Source organism: Austrofundulus limnaeus, unplaced genomic scaffold (genome assembly GCF_001266775.1).
Source record: "Austrofundulus limnaeus strain Quisiro unplaced genomic scaffold, Austrofundulus_limnaeus-1.0 Scaffold376, whole genome shotgun sequence".
NCBI lineage: Eukaryota > Metazoa > Chordata > Actinopteri > Cyprinodontiformes > Rivulidae > Austrofundulus > Austrofundulus limnaeus.
In genome coordinates this window covers 313,518-321,519 of record NW_013952778.1, presented here as the reverse complement: position 1 = coordinate 321,519, position 8,002 = coordinate 313,518, and the positions used below count along the sequence as shown (strand labels likewise).

Sequence of the window (8,002 nt, the reverse complement as noted above, 5' to 3'; positions counted from 1 at the left end):
GTAAAACCATCAATCAATGTCAAATAAATGAAAACTTCTAGTTAAGCTTTAATATAAACAGATTAAACATCCTGATTTTAAAAAATACTTATGTCAAGGCCTGGTGTTTGACTTCCTCAGCTCTAAACAGGACATTTTAAAACTGTACATTTACATTAACTGAAATTTTCAGCTGACATGAAGGCTTTAAAACCCAGATGAACAGATTTTGTTCCAGTGTCTCCTCATCCTGCTGCTGGTTCAGTTCTTCAGATGGTCAGAAACTCCATCACCTCCTCATCCACCTGCCTGTCAGATGTAGGTGTGAATGTAGAGGACATCTGTCCTGGGTCCATGGATGGGCTGAATGCTGCTCGCTGCATCAACTACACTTATCTGAATCACAGAAAATCAACAGGTTAACAGGACTGATTTATTTTATATTTATTTAATGAATTATATTAACTTTATTTCTATTAAGTTTATGATATTACTGCTAATACAACTATTTGACCTGATGTGGGGTGGAACTGGCTTCCACTGGTTGTAGTCTCACTGGTGGAGCCTGATGGTCTCAGACCTGCTCTGAGACAAAGGTCTGGAGACAGGTCCTCAGTGGGTCCACAAACAGATTCAGGTCCATGTTGAATAAAAGTAAATTTAAAATATCACAGTTATAGTATCACACAGTCACAGCCAGCAGTCTCATTAATCAGACAGCAAACATTTTTCTACACATATTGGTCATTGAAATCTGAAGGAAGTAGTTTRGTAGTAGTTAAAAATAGATTAATTTAGTTAAACACAGTTTAACTTTGATTTATGGTGATTCTAATTAAAATCAATGTCTGTGTAGTTCTGACAAAGCTTTAAAAATGTAGCCAACCAAGTCTTAAACAAATCTAATTATAGTCAGAGAAAGCTTTTTAAACTCACTGTTAACACCAATTAGGTTTTTGTTCTTTTCAAGCCGTTCTAAATAAAATTCGACTGAACAGGAAACATGAGGCTGTTTTTTTCTTTCCTATTCATATCGTCATGCTAACGCTAATACCATGCAAACAACAACAATCAACAAAGCTCTACTTTTAGCAAAGAAACTGTTTAAACATCCTCTTACAAATACTGACAAGTACTACATGTACCAAATGTGAAATAAATAATACAAACTACTATTAAAAGTAAAAAAAGGTTTAACTTACAGTTGTTTAGGGGTTTGATGTTGGACTTCAGTCCCCCTGCTGGCCGGGTCAGAGCACGGCCGTTATGTGTTTTTGAACTTGCATTATTTTTTCTATTATGCAGTCGGTTTTATGAATGCATCAGTTTTCTTTTTTGGTTGTTCATCATAAATCCACTATCTACTTTATTGTTGTACTACATGACATGAATGACAAACTGAAAAGCCTCCAAATGCTTTTCCCTTCAGAAAATTGTGTTTATAAAGAGTTCATCTGGTCCCAAACGAGGCAGTGGTCATGTCCCCGTAGTGGTCTGACTTAGTTACTGTTTACAATCGATCTTTTCAGTGTTCCATGCATAATGTCTGTTATTTTGACAGGTAAAAGAATTGTCCTTGTAAATTAGATTCGTACTTGTAAATTAGATTCGTACTTGTAAATTAGATTCGTACTTGTAATGTGGCAAAGTTGTAACTTGTGTTTATAGACTTACATGTACAAATTTAGACTCTTACACATACAATAATTCTGACAGTTATCTTATCCCATAAATTTCTCTTACATTTTTTTGTACAAAGGGTTCATACGAACATGCCACATCAAATTCAGCAAATGCTTCTATCTTCAGGAAAAGTGTGTAAATGAGCTGCGTAAACATGATGAATGCCACCTGTTCGTATTCAGGTGCTCGTGCACAACGAGACGAAATTAGCATAATTAGTACCCCAATAATACCACATAAGGCTACGCTTCCTGCCCCACATATCAGGAAGTGTCCATTCTTGAAAATGGCAGCAAAAAGTAAAAAGAACAACTTCACGACTTCAGAGATCCAGAAAAAATCAGCTGTAGAATTAAAGGAGCTGCTAAAGCTGAGGAATGAAATGACTGCTGTTACTGCTGTGTCTCCTGTGGGTCGTTACAATCACAAATAAAAATCTAAATTGTATCCATCTCTCTCTAGTCCTGCTCTGGTTTTCCTTTAATCAAATATTTTAAATTTAAGTGTAAACAACTGTGTTAAATAATTTTCATTTATACAGAAGAAGTGCCACACTGATGGGCCAGTCCCTGCTGTCTCCCACACACTCAAGTGTTGTCAGATACAGTTCTGAAGAATCAAGAAAGCATTAAAATGTCTCTAAAATATGTCTGGCACTTTGGAGAAAATAGGTGATGTGCTGAATAAATCTCAACAAAATAAAATTTGATAAAAAAAATAATGTAATCTATGTCTGAATAAATCTGTTTATGTTCAATTCCCATTTACCTCAGAGTCAAATTAAACTTAATTAATGCATAATTTAAGTTGGTTTGTAGTTTGAGATCTTCATATTAATATTGTGTTATATGATATCATTAATAGCCAATTTAAGTTATATCGTTAAAATACATTATTACATTTAAAACTGTAATTCCAATTCAAACAGAATAACCTATTGTCAACATAATTATGGAGTGTGATTTATTTTCAACTCAAAATACCTTCAAACTAATGAAATATAAAAGTTATTAGAGAAGAAAATCTGTCTGGATAACAGCAGACTGACTGCTCGTAAAATATAAAACAGGTCTGGACCACTCGTGAATTTTGTTTGTATCTGGAAAAAAAAGTTACAAGAAAATTGGTGAATGCCACAAGCTCTTCTAAATCACTCGTACGCACAACTTAAAAACAAAGATGTTTGTACAAATGTTTTTTTTTTTTTTTTTGCATCAGGCCCAATGACTATCAAAGCATTTATTTACCAATTTTTTTTGCATTAATAATTTTCTCATACCTGTGTGGTAAAACTTCAGCAGACTAAATGGGGATAAACATGTAGCTTATGTTTTCTAAAAGGTAATAAAATACACCAAGTAAAATTGTTAAATCTTAGAACATATTAGCCTAATAGCATGATTTTTATTAGGCTGAAGTTACATTTGGCCAAAAATTAAAAGTAACTTCAAAATTCTCACACATCTCCCCAATCCTTTCAGAACTTCACTGGCTCCCTGACCCTCACTTTCAGAGCTCTCAATGGCCAGTCGCCTGACTACATTAAAAGTCTCATCTCCCCTTACAACCCCAAATGCAGCCTACACACACAGGATCAACATCTCCTAATGGTTCCCCACATACGTCTCAAGACCCGTGGTGACCGAGCCTTCTCCTCCATGGCCCCCAGGCTCTGGAATGAACTTCCTATCCATCTGTGCACGCTTGAAAGTAATGATTCATTCAAGAAATATCTGAAAACGCACCTCTTTAAACAAGCTTTTAACTAACCTATTTCAGCAATTTTCTGCAGCCTGACCTTTTAGTGTCTGTTTCACCAAACCCTACCTACCGACCGTACAATTCATCATATTAATATACATTCACCGGCCACTTTATTAGGTACACCTGTCCAACTGCTCGTTAACACTTAATTTCTAATCAGCCAATCACATGGCGGCAACTCAGTGCATTTAGGCATGTAGACATGGTCAAGACAATCTCCTGCAGTTCAAACCGAGCATCAGTATGGGGAAGAAAGGTGATTTGAGTGCCTTTGAACGTGGCATGGTTGTTGGTGGTCTAAGTATTTCAGAAACTGCTGATCTACTGGGATTTTCACGCACAACCATCTCTAGGGTTTACAGAGAATGGTCCGAAAAGGAAAAAACATCCAGTGAGCGGCAGTCCTGTGGGCGGAAATGCCTTGTTGATGCCAGAGRTCAGAGGAGAATGGGCAGACTGGTTCGAGCTGATAGAAAGGCAACAGTGACTCAAATAACCACCCGTTACAACCGAGGTAGGCAGAAGAGCATCTCTGAACGCACAGTACGTCGAACTTTGAGGCAGATGGGCTTCAGCAGCAGAAGACCACACCGGGTGCCACTCCTTTCAGCCAAGAACAGGAAACTGAGGCTACAATTTGCACAAGCTCATCGAAATTGGACAAGAGAAGATTGGAAAAACGTTGCCTGGTATGATGAGTCTTGATTTCTGCTGCGACATTTGGATGGTAGGGTCAGAATTTGGCGTCAACAACATGAAAGCATGGATCCATCCTGCCTTGTATCAACGGTTCAGGCTGGTGGTGGTGGTGTCATGGTGTGGGGAATCTTTTCTTGGCACTCTTTGGGCCCCTTAGTACCAATTGAGCATCGTTGCAACACCACAGCCTACCTGAGTATTGTTGCTGACCATGTCCATCCCTTTATGACCACAATGTACCCAACATCTGATGGCTGCTTTCAGCAGGATAATGCGCCATGTCATAAAGCTGGAATCATCTCAGACTGGTTTCTTGAACATGACAATGAGTTCATTGTACTCAAATGGCCTCCACAGTCACCAGATCTCAATCCAATAGAGCATCTTTGGGATGTGGTGGAACGGGAGATACGCATCATGGATGTGCAGCCGACAAATCTGCGGCAACTGTGTGATGCCATCATGTCAATATGGACCAAAATCTCTGAGGAATGCTTCCAGCACCTTGTTGAATCTATGCCACGAAGAATTGAGGCAGTTCTGAAGGCAAAAGGGGGTCCAACCCGTTACTAGCGTGGTGTACCTAATAAAGTGGCCGGTGTGTGTATGTCAAACAGACAGTATTTTCATCCAAAATCATTTCAATTTATCAAAAATGTATTTTTCTAAAATGTACCAGCACTCCACAATCTACCCATTCAGAGACCTGCCTCCAAATAAATTTCTGATTTAAAAATCCTCCATCTTAATATGATAATGTTTTACTCTGCCCTCCCCATTTTTGTCTAGAAATTATTTACTTGTTTTATTTTTAGGATTGTACAGTCTTGATACTTTGATGGTTGTACAGCTTTTATACTTTTTTGTTCCAAATTGTTGTATATCCTGTTCTGATTGTATATATTTTGATTTGCCTCTGATTGTATAGCACCTTGTGAATCTATTTCTATGAGAGGTGCTATATAAATAAAACTTTACTTACTTTACTAATTAATCATGAAATTATGCTATTAGGCTAATGATATGCAAAACCAACTTTTTTAGTATTTAAATGTGTTTTATTGTGGACTTGGAGTCTCTAGGAGTGTAGAAAAAGTAAATTTACTCTCTCCTTGTGCTGCATATACATATAGTATATCTTTATATTCTGTTTTGGTCATATTTTTCAATCTGCTCAGTTTTCTCTATTTTCTGTGACATTTTCTGAAATGTTACAGTTTTTGTGAAGGAACTGCCAAATAAGGTCTGGATTTACCAACTACAGTTTGGTTGGCTTTTATTCTGCTCTTGTTCTGGCTCAGACTCTGGCTCCAACATGTAATGCTGGATGGACAAGTCTTCCCTTTATGGCATATTTTAATTCATTTATTGTTTATCAACAATAGGTTGCCCCCAGGCCTCCTTTGGAAAAGAGATCTGTGATCTCAATGGGACATACCTGGTTAAAAAAGATCATTAATTTGTAAAATAAAAAGTTTCTGCTCTGCTAGATAGATGTTAGCCCTCTATCAAGCTGGAGGGGGCAGATTGTGAAGCACCTCATTTGGATTTAAAGAGACAGCCTCAAAATGAGTTGATCTGAGACACACTTCAGACAAGGGGTGAAAGAGGGGCTTGTAGAGTTACAATAAGGAGGAATTCAGACCAAGACTTTGCAGTTCCAATTTATATAGACCCCAACTGAGTGATTTAAATGTGAAAAAAGATTGAAACAGCATGGTATGTCCACTTTCGAATACTTTTTTATTTTTACAAACAAAGCTATTTTCACTGAATCACTGTAGGAATTTCCCAGGAAAAATCCCCAAACTTGCAGGAAATGATGGCCCCTCTTTTGCACAAAGAGTATTACTGAATAATCGTGGGTGATAACCCAGTTTAAAAAAAACATCTCAAACAATGATGGCCATTATGAGCAGAACACAGCATTTGAAACTTTACTCACAAAGAAATTACAGCAGAGAAACACACTGTTGCTCTCACACTGTTCTTTCTGAGGTCATGTCAGGGGAATGCTGTCCAGATAAAACACAAAGCAACGAGGATGGAGAAAAAAAGTTTCCCTTCATAAACAGAAGGATTTCCACAAGTTAAATATTTGTTTTCTGACTATCTCGGCTGGATGTGGATCCCTCACGTAGATCGCGGTCTGGTGTCTGCAGGCGTAGAAATCGCAGTCATCTGTTGAGCAACGAGACCCCAGACAGATGTACACACACACGTTGCTGCTGCCCATTTGTGGTTCTGTTCTTTACAAATATCTCTCATCCCACTTTTAAATCCCCCCCCACCACCACCTCCCAGTTTGGTCCCACAGTTTGTGCAACGTGCACTCATCTCGAGAGCTGAAAAACAGGAACGCTTCCTGCTTCCTGCTGGGTCAAAGGTCAGGGGGAAGTTATACTTGTGTTTGATCCCAAATTCCATGATGTTGACTTTCTCAAAGTTAAACTGGGGTTGTGCTCCTGCCAGAACAGATCATGAGAGTAAAACAATCCCTTTTTTAAATCTCTTGTGTACGTTTTAGATCTGAAGACAAAAAGTCAGCAGAAATATTTTTTTCCCTCTTGTGTTGGGCTGTGAGATGAACCAACAGTTACACTGTTTAGAGCTGAAAATGCTTAGGAATGTACAATATCAACGCACGATGAGATGAGCTGATACTGTATTGAACCAAAAAAACAGTAAACAGGAGATAAATTCACATTTCTTCGGACTGTGGGAGGAAACCAGATTACCTGGAGAAAACTCCTACATGAATGGAGAGAACGAGCAAAATGTCATCTGAGATTTGAACCAGTGGATTTCAGGTGGTGATACGAGTGCTAACCACTGCTTTATCGTACAGCCTACTGTAAATATGTCAAACTCCCAATTTAAAAAGTTGCTTTATTGATGAAGTATTAAAATCAGCGTTTGTGCACTCAAGGAGAGAAACTAACCAAAAACTACAATACTATTTACAGTATAAGTGTCCTCAAACCAGAACTAAGCATACAAAATAATAACGTAGAGGTCACCTCGAGTAAAATAATCAAGGAAACTGTCTTGTACCTCAGACCTCTGATGGGCCTTTAAAGGGACAAAAACTCTGTTCCACTTAGAACTGAATTTAGGCCACCTCAGGTCGCCTTAACTTGTCAAAGAGACATCCTGTTTTTCTTAATCAGATAATAGACAGAAGAATCTTCTTATTTGATTTATTGTTCTCTTAACTGAACATTATTACACATTTTGATAATCAGAGACTGTTTATCAAAGTTACAAAGTTTCTCCCTCTGTTTTGATTTCAGCTATGTTTGGATTTTCTGTGCAAAAATCTTATTTAATGAAACTAATCTTTATGGTTTAAAGTTGATGAAACATCAATAAAAAGAAAAAAAAATTGTATAGGTCTTCTGGACGGGTTCTTTAATGAAACGTTTCGTCTCTCCTCCAAGAGACTTCTTCAGTCTGAGAGTTTCAGGCAAAATTCAGGCTTTTAAGCCCTGCCTCCATGTGACTGATACTCACATCACATGGCTATTGTTGACACCTAATTAACACTTATTGTCACTCCACCCCCTGCTAACAATAAGTGTTAATTAGGTGTCAACAATAGCCATGTGATGTGAGTATCAGTCACATGGAGGCAGGGCTTAAAAGCCTGAATTTTGCCTGAAACTCTCAGACTGAAGAAGTCTCTTGGAGGAGAGACGAAACGTTTCATTAAAGAACCCGTCCAGAAGACCTATACAATTTTTTTCTTTTTGATTTTTTACCTGGATTACTGAGATGCATCAGGACATTTTGAAACATCAATGTTTAATTTGTCTGAATCATATTTGCAAATGTTTTAAATTTGAAGAAATTCATTCTTTCAGTTATGTTTTAAAGA

The 8,002-nt window shown here is 37.6% G+C and overlaps 1 protein-coding gene across 1 annotated transcript in view; it reads left to right on the top strand.

The window, feature by feature from the left end:
* Positions 1-8,002, top strand: part of plpp2a (phospholipid phosphatase 2a) — a 45,495-nt gene that overhangs the window by 14,867 nt on the left and 22,626 nt on the right. The gene's annotated exons all lie outside the window — the stretch shown is intronic.